The sequence below is a fragment of the Saccostrea cucullata genome, unplaced genomic scaffold (assembly GCF_032062105.1).
Source record: "Saccostrea cucullata isolate Sc308-1 unplaced genomic scaffold, CSIRO_AGI_Scuc_v1 ctg4183, whole genome shotgun sequence".
NCBI classification, from domain to species: Eukaryota; Metazoa; Mollusca; class Bivalvia; order Ostreida; family Ostreidae; genus Saccostrea; species Saccostrea cuccullata.
Genome location: NW_026938120.1, coordinates 1 through 14,243, shown reverse-complemented (window position 1 = coordinate 14,243; position 14,243 = coordinate 1). Strand labels below are relative to the sequence as shown.

Genomic DNA, 14,243 nt, shown 5'->3' with positions numbered 1-14,243 from the left:
GAACAGGACCCACTCCCACAAATCTCCGACCCTATGTCAAAGTAATTTTTTTAAGTTATTCTCTTCAATTATTCTTCTGATTTCTTATACGCAATCAGTACGTGGTATACCATTCGATTTTTTGCATGAGAAATACATTGTAAATACCTACAATAAAAAGGATCTACGGGGGGAAAATAATTAAAAAGGATCTTATAAACTCTGATAGTGGATTCGGGGGGGGGGGGGGGGGGGGGGGGGTCAGTCCATAAGTGTATGTGCTGGAAATATTTTAAATTTTTAGATTAATTGTATTGATTTTATTACTCATTCTTATTGGTTTATGTCGTGTTTAGCATCCAATTGGTACATTTGTACCGCGCACAGATCCATGACCATCTGGAAAGAGAATGTCCATTTATACAACAAAGGCCATCTTCAGGCTTTCTTCCTAACTGCTTAACTATATGTACTCTGCAAACCCGATACTGTACACCTCTAATGGCCATTGTCATGAATGTTTAACAGTTGCAGTGAACTCAAAAAATTTTAAGACACATGATATAATGTTAACAACCATAAACTTTTTTCCGAACACATCATGCTCCCTTTACTACATAATCAATTTAGCGAAGAATATTTTTTAAAATATTTTTTTGCTATCCATCAACAACAATAAGCAATAAAATGTTAATTTCAACCTATCTATCCTAAATTTAACTTGAAGGGCGATGAATCTTAAGATAGAGAGCTAGAGGCAATCAGAAACTTGGCACAGATCTATAGAGACAATTTTTCCAGTTGAATCCAGGGTGCCTTCAAAGAGAAATTTAATTGTCCAAGAATCTGTTGTTAACACAATGGCGTGGAAATCAATTTTCTATGAGGATCGAATTATGATTAATCTGCAATCGTTCTTGGTTTTTTTTTCAAACAAGAGTGATTCGGTTCACAAGTTGGTAAACTTTATTTCTTATTTGGTTCATGAAAATGTAAAAGCATAAGTTTCATATACACTCCCCAGTAGCGGTACATGTACTTAACTTCTTTACCCGTTAAAATTGATACGCATAAAAATGTTGAAAGACATATGCATAAACAGCCCTTCTCTCTATTGAATTAAAAGTATCTATTTCATTTAAAGATCATGATTATAGCCTGGAATTTTTTTTCTTCTTCCTATCTCTCAAAAATAATATGCAATAAAATGTAAATTTCTATCTATCTACACTTACAATAATTTGGAAAACCTTTAATCGAAATCATATTACCTAGAGACATGTCTTTCGCCGAGTTATGGTGGAAGTTTATTTGTTTTTCGTAACCAGGGGCCTGCAAAGGGAAATTCTTATTTAATATATTTACACTAACCTCTTTTATTGTCGAATTTTATGAAGTACTACAGATATTTTTTTTTCTTAATTAAAAGTATGAGATTGCCAAGCTCTTTTCATCACAGGTATTTAAATATATCTATTTCTATCCTTAACTAAAACGAAAGTAGACTGTTATTTTACTATGGTGATGGGGTTTCCAATGGGGAAAACCTTTGTTATTAGGTTCAGGATAATTTAATAAAGCGTCTATTTCATAGGTGCTCCACGCCACAAATACTTGCTTTCTACACATTTCCTTGAAATTTCATTGATAAAAATATTCATAAAATACTCTTACGTTTAGACCCTGTCTTTCCGATCTAATTTAGTATATTAAGTATTACGAGGTATCGAGTCTGTTCGCCCTATCCATCTTTCTGCACCACGGACAGATAGTACAAACAGATTTGTACCGAAAATATTGAAAAAGAAATAACTTTAGTCATCTTAATACAAATAAAATGAATTTAACTTTTTTTCCGTTTACCTATATATTTGAGAAAAAAAAAGCTTCAGTGAAGTTGATGATTAAAAAAAGATTGTTATGTAAAAACATAATAAAATGTTTATATTAGAAAAGAATGATCAACATTAAGATAATGTAAGAGAATGAGTCTCTCTCTCTCTCTCTCTCTCTCTCTCTCTCTCTCTCTCTCTCTCTCTCTCTCTCTCTCTCTCTCTTAGCAACTTATATTTATTTTAAAACAATGATTCTCTTCAATTGATATAATAAGTCAATTTTCTTCTCACGCACAATATGTATAACGCAGGACCAGTACCAGTACCAGTACTTTAAGATTGATTACTACTCGTTATCTCCATACCCTTCATAAATTACGATGTACAGAAAATAACATATTTTTTTTTACGTTTTCATGCATTTAAGTTTTCTATGTGTAATACATATATATCTTGACTTTACTCAAAAAAAAATCAAACAAAAAACAAAAAAGAGCGTACTTTTGTAAGTTTTATTATGTACTTTTAGCCCAAAGTCTTGTCAATTTTAGGGATCTGAGTGCTAAGGATCTCATATTTAGGGTCGTTTAGCGCAAGGAACTTATAATAATTATAAAGTATTTGATTTGTGAATAAGTTTTCTTTTGCTCTTAGGGGGTCTAAAAACTAACCATATTATCGAATTCATCATAATAACAATGTATTCGAATTGTTGAAAAATGTTAATAAATTGTCATTTTATTTCTCTTGTTGGATGCTATCAGAGTCATTGTAAATTTACAAAAAAATATGATGTAGAAAGGGGTCCGTGGGAAATGTTCTGGCAATTTATCTCTTTTCGAGTTTTCTTCGCATGCAAATATATATATTCCTGATCAATTGATTTGTTAAAATATAATAAAATCTTATATGTATCATAGTTTTCTTGCAGATCTACGTGTTATCGCTTTCAATAACATCCAGCTTGTTATAAGTAATTAATGAAGGATACATTTTATAATTTGTTTTACTGCGTCCATCCTCCCCTCCATCACCAATCTTGTTAATTTTAGAGAACTATCAGGATCAGGATTGTCGTTTTACTAGTGCAAAAAAAGGTGTCAATCTTCAATCGCTTTCTGCCAAGGCCCTGTAGATAAAATATTTATTAATACAACAATTTGAAGTTTGTTTCATACAAATATATAACATATTAAAATATATTTTAGTCATGGCTGAATGAGATACTGTAGAACTTTGAGTTAATTTGAAGATTCTTTCTCTTGATACATGACAAATGGGTTCAAAAATATTTTATCGTTTTCGCAAATGTTAAAAAAGTAGCACTTTATTCAAGAACAGACTAACACGTGCACAGGAAGAAACAAGATCTTTCAGTTAAAACTGAAAGGCGGCTTTCAGTGACTTTTCAGTGGCCATTCAGCCACTGAATAGCACATACATTTCAGTGAGCTTTCAGTTGCCTTTCAGTCTCATTTCCAGTACCTTTCAGTCTCCATTCAGCGGACAGATTTTCGTCAAGTTTCAGTGACCTTTCCGTCGACTTTCAGTGAACTTTCTGTCACCTTTCAGTGACCTTTCCGTCGACTTCCAGTGACCTTTCCATGATTTTTTTTCTCACTAGCTTAATAATTTAAAATCAGATATTTGTCCTTTATAATGAAGAAATACTTTGAATAAAGATTTATTTTTCAATCTTAATAATTGTGTGGGTTTTTTTTTAATGTGATTAAATTCGGGTACCTTAAAAATATGTCTAAATAATTATTATAATTTCTTTAAAAATAAATGATACTTATTGAAAATGATTTTTTAATTTTCTAATTAAATTTAGAAAACCAATTTCACATTCTATAGTGCTTATACGGCATGCATTTTTCATGGAAATATCAGGTTTTGAAAGATGAGGCATAATTCGTATAAAAATATTTATTTACACCTTTTCTGGAAGAACCTAAAAAGTTTTTTTTTTTAATTGTCAAAACCGCAGAATATTTTAGCTTTTGAAAGGCATCGTTTAAAATAATATTACATGAATAGAATAAATCATATATTCATGCCTCTTGTAGAACCAACTAAGTATTGTAGATTTTAGCATTGAATTGATATAAATAATTGTTTTGAAATCATTCTACTATTACTAAGCATGTTAAGATTCTTGATAGAGAATTTACACCGATCTCAAATCTCTGACACAGAAACAGGTGCCCGTCGCTGATTATTGTCAACATCCCGTTAGGAGTTATGTAATTAATCAGTCTGTCACCAAAATCTGCGCAACAAACATAGAATATACAAAAGATATACAAGATATATACACATCGCAGCTCCTCGATACAACAGGTGAACTGATTGTTCAAACAATTTTTACTAATTGATTGATTTTAAATCTCTATCAATTAACAAGTTATCGAAGCTTAATTGAGAAGGTCGCGGACTTTCAAGCATGAGATATGGATTTGAGAATAGGATTATACAAGGAAAAAGAAAAATGAATTTTTCTACCCCCAAAATAAGCCGATTATTCAATAAAAAAGATTCACTGAATGATCACTGAAAGGTCACTGAAATATACGTGCCATTCAGTCGACTGAATGGTAACTGAATGATCACGGAAAGGTCACGGGAAAGGGTCTTTTCAGTGACCTTTCAGTGACCATTTAGTGGGCATTCAATATGGCGGCTAATAGTTTTGGACGGGGGACACCGTCTCGGAAACAGTTATCGGCAGATCTTGCTCCAAATGGTACTTCATGCTCTGAAAATGTTACAGTAAGTGACTCTAGAAATGGTCTTTTGACTGATATGCTAAATTGTGACAACTCTATTGAAAATGACCAGTTTGCTGCATTGTTTACCACGGAGGTAGTGAACACTCCTTACGATGGTAGTGTTTTCAGTTACCCGGTATCTCATGAATTACAGGACACATTTAACTTAACACAAAGTGAATACCAAGATGGTCATAATCACCTCAACCAAGTTAACAATGAATTCTTAGGTAGTCAGTGGCAGGTTAACTCAAAAACTTCTGACAGCATGGGGTCCGAAGTAACGGAATTTCAGAACTTCGATAACCTACTCCATAATTTGCCAAAAGACACTTACATTAGCAAGTTACTCGAACTTTGTCTCAATGATAAAAGCAGAGTATGGTCGTATCGAAATGTTTTACATTCACGTATATTGAAACTCCCCGATTGTCCAAAAGGAAAACTCATTAACAGGAAAACTACCAAAAGTAGTACTTGTAGAATGAAGTATGCGAAAGACTGTTATATGTTACATATGTTTACGCATGGCGAAAAATCTAGTATCCATGAAATTTTTGACAAAAGCAAATCAACACCCGTTCCTTGTGACATCTCAAAAGTCAATTTGATCGAAATTCGTGTCTCCATTCAAACTCTTCTACAACGTATGAATGAAATAGAAGAATCTAATCGGTCAAAAGACAAAACGAGGCTTTGACTTCTGACCTACAAACACTTCGATCCCAGCATGACCAACTTTCTCACGATTATGAACAATTAAAGGCTGAATCAACATCCAAATTCACAAAATATGACTGCTTCAAAAAGCTTGCAAACAGCAATTTTAAACGTATTGAAGATGAGCAGTCAGAATGTCAAACTTTCAAAACCAAAATAGCAAATGATCTTAAACGACTCACATACGCAAAATTTCCAACGACAGGTCAATTCAATGAGTCCAAACAAAACGTATGCAAGTGTTCTGTCCAAACATCCCGATGAAATCAAACAGACAGGGCACCGGGGATCTGACAACTGTGAAAAAATGGTAATTCCCAATTCCACACAGATAATTGAAGGTATCCAGTCCATACGCGCTAGTATGGATAATCCACTTGACACAAATGATGCTAATTCGTCCCAAGAGGACGGGATGGTATCAACCCCAGTTAAGTCTAACACCTCTGAGAGCGCCCCTAGCTTTAAAAGGACAGATAATAACAATAATACCCCAGCGAAAGACGTGTTCGACTCGCCGTCATGCTCTGAATACCACACGCAGAAATATGCCAGATCGGTAAATTATAACGGGGACACCTGTACAATTACGGTCGACGATCAACCACGACCAAAACAACATGAACAAGCTAAAAGCATACACAAAGATGTTTTTAAGGGGGTCACATATAAAAAAGCGGCTCGTTACTTTCTATCCGGTGTAGATAAGGAAACAACGTATGATGGTATAAAGAACTATCTTGAAAATAAAGGTGTACGCGTAACGCATCTTGCCCTTTTCATACAGAGAGGCCGATTTTCAGTCAGGACGGCCAAAATTAACATTTCTCCTCTGTGCTCAGAAATCGTTGAATCCCCTGAATTCTGGCCAGAAGGAATTCGTTGTCGAAAATGGTACAGTGAGCAAGAATGGTTTAATTTATGCGACCAGCGCAAAGCACGTGAGGATTGGGACTCTGAGTACTAGACTTGTTATTTGTCAAATTTACACATTGTACATACAGCATATTTACGATTATGAATTTTGTGTGTATTTTAATTTTGATAATGCAGTTAAGGCTATTGAACTGGAATGTCAGAGGAGTTATATCCTCAACGATGTCTCTCACAAATGTATTACAGAATGTCAAGTGTGATGTTGCAATTTTAACAGAACACAAACTTGCACCAAAATATTCTGGGTATTTAAACAGCATAGACCCTTATTACTTTGCATTTAGTAAATGTGAAAATCAAGAGGGTAATGAGCTTCATGGGAAATCTGGTGTTGCTTTGCTTATAAGAAAAACCTATTCATTTAATGTTAAGGAAATAGAGATTGATTCTTCTAGAATTATATGTATTGAGTGTAGAAATACTAATATAGGTAAAATATATATTGTTGGGGTGTACCTTCCAGCTGAGAATGCAATTGATTTTTACAAAGATGAAATAGCAAAATTACAAGAATTATATGATTATTATTCTAGATACGGTCATGTAATCATAGGAGGTGATTTTAATGCTAGCTGTCTGGAAAAAGACATGGGTCGTTGTAATTCTTATAAGTCAAAAGAATTGATAAAATTTGTAGAAAAAAATAATCTTCATTGCCCATATGCAAGTGACCTTTTGTGTACTACTAAGTATGCATGTACCTTTACTACAAACCAAACTACGCCAGATTACTTTTTTACCGACACATACATGGGAATGGTACTAAGATCCTATGACATTCTAGAGGAAGGAACGATATCGAGTACTTCGGATCATTTACCTGTGATAGCCGTGTTCTATGTAAATAGCAAACAACATAAACTTGAAAACTTAAATGATAGCTCACCTGCGTGGCACAAAATTAAAGAAAATGAAATACATGCCTACGAATTACATGCAGCAGAACAATTAGAAGCTAGATTTAAGAACATTATTCCCCAAACACAAAATGAAGTTAATGAATTCAACACGTCGTTCACACATTGGTTAACTACATGTGCTGTTGAAACTGTGCCGGTGAAGAGATTCAACCCTCACACAAAACCTTACTGGACAAGGGAAGTGAAGGAATCTCATAATAGAGAGCGGAAAATGAGAAACATTTGGGTAGCCGATGGCTGACCACGTGGAATGCAGCATGAATCGTACTTTAATTACAAACGGGCTAAAAGTGAATTTTGCAGATGTCACATTAATGCATTTGAAAAACATAATATTAAAGACACATACACGGATATAGATCATGCAGCAGGATGCGACATTCGCCTCTTTTGGAAACTCATTAACAAACAGCGCCCACGCCGAGACAAAATCTATCCGGAAATAATCTATAAAGGTGTCACTGCCACAGACCCAGATTCGGTGGTCGATGTTTTTACTACTTATAACCTCGACGTATATGCACCAAAAAATGAAACGAATTTCAGTGAAACACACAGAGTTGAAGTAGACTTAGCCTACAATGAAATAAAGAAACAGAACTTTGATAGCTCTCTTCAGATAGATGAAATTACACAGGGAGAGGTCGCTCGGGCTGTAGCCTCCTTAAAACTACGTAAAGCTCCTGGAATTGACAAAATCCAAGCCGAACATTTGAAATATGGAGGAGACAGTGTTATTTTTTATATGTGCATTCTGTTTAATAGCATTACCAAAATTGGCAAAATACCAAACGATTGGAACAAGCAAATTCAAAGAATTGTGGTCCCCAGCTTTCGGTATCTTTGTGGGCAAGATATCATTTAGGTCAATAGGTGAAATTTTTTGGTATCCCATGAAAGGACTTGCCATAAAGAATACATATATTTAAAATATGAAAGTCCTAGTTTCTACCGTTCAAAAGTTGTGACCAAGGTTAACATTTTTAAAAAGAACTTAAAACTCCAAGGTCAAGGTCAAAGAGTCAAAGTTCTTGACATGCAATGAAATGTCATCTCACAAGGATTACATACGTGAAGTACGAAAGCCCTAGCCCTTATCGTTTAAAAGTTAGGGTCAAGGTTAAAGTTTTTTCAGAAGTACGTAAATCTCCAAGGTCAAGGTCCAAAGGTCAAAGTTTTTTTGATATCCAATGGAAGGTGTTTCCTCAAAGAATAATTGTGTGAAATATAAAAGTCATTGTATCTACCGTTCAAAAGTTGTGACCAAGGTTATTATTTTTTAAAAGTAGTTAAAACTCCAAGGTCAAGGTCAAAAGGTCAAAGTTCTCGGTATCCAATGAAAGGTTATCTTACAAGAATGTGAAGTATAAAAGCCGTAGCCCTTACCGTTTAAAAATTATGGTCAGGGATATAGTTTTTTCATAAGTACGTAAATTTCCAAGGTCAAGGTCAAAAGGTCAAAGTTGTTGGTATTTCCTGAAAGGTCTTGTCACAAAGGATAAATATGTGAAATATGAAAGTCCTAGAACCTACCATTCAAAAGTTATGGCCAAAGTTAAAGTTTGGAATTTTTTAGTAAAAGTAGTTGAAACTCCAAAGTCAAAATTCTGTGTAAAAGTGGGTCAAACTCCAACATCAAGGTCAAAAGGTCAAATTTGGTGGTACCCAAAGAAAGGTCTTATCACAAGGAATACACATATGAAATATGAAAATCATAGCTCCACTAAATAAAAAGTTATGGGCAAGGTTTACTTAATGTTTTTGTGACGGACGGACAGACTGACGGACCGACGGACAGACAGACGGACAGACGAATGAGATTTAATGTCCCCTCACTTTCGCGAAAGCGGGGGACAAAAAGGGCATCATTGTACCAATATATAAAGGGGATAGTAAACCGAAAAATTCTCCTGACAGTTATAGACCTGTATCTCTTTTATCATGTCTTCTCAAAGTATTCGAGAAAATAATACACAATCGCATTAGTAATAATTTACTGAATAAGGTGAAATTCCCAAATGTTCAGCAACAAGGATTTCAATAGGAACTAGGCTGTATCACAGCTGCATTTAACAAACAGGAAACAGTTCTGAACTACAATGACCATGGTAGTCCTGTCTTTGTAGCATTTTAGACTGCAAAAAAGCATATATGACACTGTATGGAGAAATGGTCTTTTAGTAAAACTTAATAAACTAGGTGTTAAAGGTCACCTTTGGTTACTTATAGATGATTTTCATATGGGCAATGAAAGTACAGTTGTGGTAAACAACCAATTGTCTAAATACTTCCCCGTCCAACAGGGTGTTAGACAAGGAGGTGTTCTCTCAGGATTTCTTTATTGTGTATTTATCAATGAATTGTAAAATCTGCTTGAATGTACAGAACAAAATTTTGGTGTTTATAATGTAAAATCATCAAATCCAACATAAGCTGATGATATAGCTTGTTTAAGTGCAAGTGCTACTGGTTTACAAAAAATGTTAGATTGTGCCTATAACTACTCATGTCTCTGGCGTTTCTCTTTTAATGCTCAAAATTCCAGTATCGTCATATTTGGCAAACAGATCCCAACAGCATTACAGCCGTGGATAATTGGAAACTAAATTATTCCATTAAATGACAATTATAAACACTTAGGAATTATTCAACAAAATAGATTCAAATATATAGATAGAACACATGCAAGCTGTAACAAAGCTAGAAAATCGTATTTTGCTATCCGAAATGATTTATCAAGCAATTCAAACCCAGTAACTCTAGCCAGCCTTTATAAAAAAGTAGTACTTCCATCTTTGCTGTACGGCTGTGAACTTTGGAACAATTCAAAATCAGCAGACCTACAATTTTTGAACAGATTTCAACACTTTGTTCTGAAAGACATTCAAAATTTTAAAATCAACACCCGTTCTGACATGTGTGAAAGCATGCTCGGAATCTATCCCATATCTGCAGAAATTGATAAATGTAATATTGATAAATGAATTTGGAATATTCACCTTTGGTTCCAAGTTATTGACAGTTTTCTGATTTTAAAATGGATTTTTGTCCCCCCTTTTTTACAAAAATGATCTAAGATATTAACTGGGGGAAGCGAATTAAAAAAGTCAGTATTTTCTAACTTTTTTGTTTTTTAATATTTTTCATTTATTTTTGGAATGTTAATAGAGACCGTTCTTATAATGCTAACTATATAATTTGTTTGAACATTGATAAATCCAAACTCTAGATATTAACATTTGAAAATCTGAAGCGGGCCCAATATGGCAGCTGTCAATGTCAACTCCGACATTTCGCAATAGGGGTTTTCAGAGGCAGCCAAGCGTTTGGTTAAACGAAAGTAAATAAGTATAAATGAAATGTAAAGGAATACGGGGATTGTCACGATGTAGTTACGTTGCAATTCTGTGTCAAACTAAGTTTAAATCCATGGTCGTCTCAAACGTCTTCTATAATTGGTTTCGGCTGGTTCTCAAAGTAGAAAAAGAAAAGACTAAATGTGTAAATGAAAAACATACCTACTAGCATTTGTTTTGCGGAAAAACAGATCTTAAATCATAGTTACAAAAACAATATCGATGTATATATAGTAAGTATTAAACGTATCCACTGTTTTGTTCATGCACACTTGAGTCATATTAAACTAATAGGAAAGACAAACATAAGAAAAAGATTTTTTGAAGAATCGAGTTTATATTAATATTCCTGTCTCAAAGATATGATTTAAGTTATTGAACATATAAATGGTATCTGATTCCTTTACCGTCTATGGGCAACACATGTTTTTCGGCGAAACTTTTCAACCTTTTCATGAAAGTTTAAATAATCGAGATAGTTCAGTATGGGGATAAACAGGAAAATTTAAAAAAGTAAGAAAAATAGCTGTTTCATTAATTTAGTATTACTTATCTATTTACGTCATAGAATTTGTAAATGTGTTACAAACAATTTCTTTACCTTGGAAATTTAGCTATAAGAACGTTCTTTTTTATTTCCATTGAAGCTATCACACCTATTTAATGGGACATTCCAAAGAAAAGGCGCGAAGATTCACTCGTGGCGTTTGGCGCTAAATTTTGAATAGAAACCCGCCTTTAATTATTCTAAGACATATGTACTGTTTCAGAAGTATATACAAGTAGATTTAGAGCTGTGGTCCCAATAGCATAATAGTAAACGCTTTGGATTTTCATGCTGGCGACCCGGGTTTAATCCCCTGTTTCCATAAAAAGTTTTATCGCTTATAAGTTTTATCATTATAGCTCGATTTTGCGGTTTTTTTTTTCAGAATCGGACGGAAGACCTCTCGTTGCTCGCAACGAGTTTCTTTTCTAGTTATTAAGGTCTTCCGTCTTCACGGAAGACCTTCTAGTGATTCTACTGTTTCTTATTAAGGTCTTCCATTTCCAACGGAAGACCTTCTACTGATTCTGTTGGTAAAGATTATTATTCTTTTTTTTTTCTTCTACTTCCTAGACGCCAACTTTGAAGCCTCATATCTCACTCATTTCCCAACTGATTTTGCTCAAATTTTCAGAAGTACTAGAAGTTACTAAACTCTATCAGAATGCTGCCAGAAATTTCAAAAAGTCACTTCCGGTTTTGAGTTATTTCCCTTTAAACGAAAATTTATAGGCTTTCATTTCCAGACAAAGGCTCAGAGACGGCTAAAGCTGGAGCAGAAATTCTAATGATTTTAGATAATAGAAGGATTGAAGTTGTGCACATCGGTTTTTGTTTTTCGATTTCTCTATTCAAAATGGCGCTATGTAGGGGTCAAAATTAGAACGCTTAAAAGAGCTAAAAATTACTCATATTTTGCTTTTTATCTTCTAAACTAAAAATATTTTGTTAAAACAAATAGAACAAAGTTTGTGCAGAATTAGAAGATCTTTTAAATGATATCTCGAAAAAAGGGCTGACTCCTAAAATAAGGGATCCAGATGGGTCAGAAGTTTTTAATTGATATCTAAAAAAGTATTGAGAATTTGTAATACGTCCAAGAAGCAAAGTTGTTCAAAATGTCAAGCTTAATCTATTGAAGTCGTCAAAATGCGTCCGGCGACGTCACTTCCGGTCAAACCGGAAGTCGTCAGAAAATGCATATTTTTACCGTTCTTGACAAGTTTTTGGGTAACATATGTCACTGGAAGCATAAAACTTAATTTTCTGTCCGTCCACATCACTTCCATTCAAACCGGAAGTAGCCAAAAGAGCTTATTTTTAAAGGTATTGATGCATAATTGAAATTATAAAGTGACTAGAGACGACTTAGCTCATTGCTTCCTTTTGTTGACGTCACTTCCGGTCGAAACAGGACGGAAGACCTACTCGTTGCTTTGCAACGAGCTTTGCTCTAGTTAAGGTCTTCCGTCTTCACGGAAGACCTTATAGTGATTCTACTGTTTCTTATTATTATTATTATTATTATTATTTTTTAGACAAATTTTGTGCACGCGATATCTCGAGAACTATTCATCGGTTTTTCATCAAACTTTCAGGGATGATGCGCTCTTATATGCCATTGATAATTTTGGAAGAATGTTGGAACAACTCTCTTTTGGTGCCAAGTTATGGCCATTTTTCTGATTTTAAAATGAAATTTTGTCAGTTCGAGATCTAAAAAACTACTAAAGATATGAACTGGAGACTTATTGGAGAGCATAGGGCATGACTTCTAGATATGCGGAATGTCCTTTTCGTGTGTCGTCAGTACTTCCGGTCGCTACCGGAAGCGAATTAAAAAAATCCAAATTTTCAACTTTTTGGTTTTTCATTATTTTTCATTGATTTTTATAGGGTTAATAGAGACTCTTAAATGAATGCGGAATGTGTAATTTGTTTTAGAATTAAAGAACCCAATCTCCGGAAATTCGCATTTAAAGATTTGAAGCGGTGTTCCCGATGGCGTAATGGTTAGCGCGTTGGATTTTCACGCGGGCGACCCAGGTTCGATCCCCCGTGGGACTGATATTTTTTTACGACTTTTTCAGCTAGATTTTTCGTTCTTTATTTCAGAATCGGACGGAAGACCTCTCGTTGCTCGCAACGAGATCGTTTCTAGTTATTATTATTATTTTTCCTGGGAAAATTTTGTCCGCGAGTGATCTTGTAAACTACACATCCGACTAAGGTAAAATGTTTTTAGGGTCAGTAGACATGTTATGTAGATTTGCCGAACAAAGGTCATTTTGCGCGCACGTGCTTGCAAGAGCGCGCACGTGCAACAGTGAAATGACCGATTTAATTGATATAGGCGTAACTTTTTTTTAATTTTTGATGAAATGCTTTTAAACTCATAATTTAAGGATATATTAGTAACATAGACAAGATGACATGGTCAAAATAGCAAGATCTCACGCGCATGCACGTGCGCTGCAATCTGATTGGCTGACACTAAAGTCTCAATATCTTTCTTGTTTTTTGACGAAATCCTATGAAATTTTGAACATAGCCATGCATTAGGATATCCTACCACATGATTTATAGAAATTATCAAGAAAACACGTGCATGCACGTGTGCTGCAATCTGATTGGCTGAAACTTGAAATGGCTATATCTCCTTTGTTTTTTGACGAAAAGCTTTGAAATTTAAAACAAAGTCATGCATTAGAATATCCTACAATATGATATAGAGAAATTTTCATAAAATCACGCGATTGCACGTGCGCTGCAATCTGATTGGCTGAAACTTTAAATGGCTATATCTCCTTTGTTTTTTGAAGAAATGGTTTGAAATTTAAAGCATAGTCATGCATTAGGATATCCTACAATATGGCAGAAAAAAAATTCATGAAATCACGCGATTGCACGTGTGCTGCAATCTGATTGGGTGAAACTTTAAATGGCTATATCTCCTTTGTTCTTTGACGAAATGGTTTGAAATTTAAAACATAGTCATGCATTAGGATATCCTACCATATGGCATTGAAAAATTTTCATGAAATAACGCGATTGCACGTGTGCTGCAATCTGATTGGCTGAAACTTTAAATGGCTATAACTCCCTTGGTTTTCATCCAAACAGGATGGGATTTAGAACATAGATAGATATTAGGTACTCCTACAAGAAGGTATGATCAT

At 34.4% G+C, this 14,243-nt stretch overlaps 1 protein-coding gene across 1 annotated transcript in view; it reads right to left on the bottom strand.

Moving 5' to 3' along the window:
• LOC134249457 (probable serine/threonine-protein kinase pats1) overlaps nucleotides 1-1,273 on the bottom strand; it is a 101,968-nt gene extending 100,695 nt beyond the window's left edge. Inside the window, exon 1 of the mRNA XM_062731809.1 lies at nucleotides 1,251-1,273. The gene's annotated coding sequence lies outside the window, so the exon portion shown is untranslated. The remainder of the gene's footprint in view (nucleotides 1-1,250) is intronic.
• Between the last annotated feature and the right edge of the window lie 12,970 nt (nucleotides 1,274-14,243).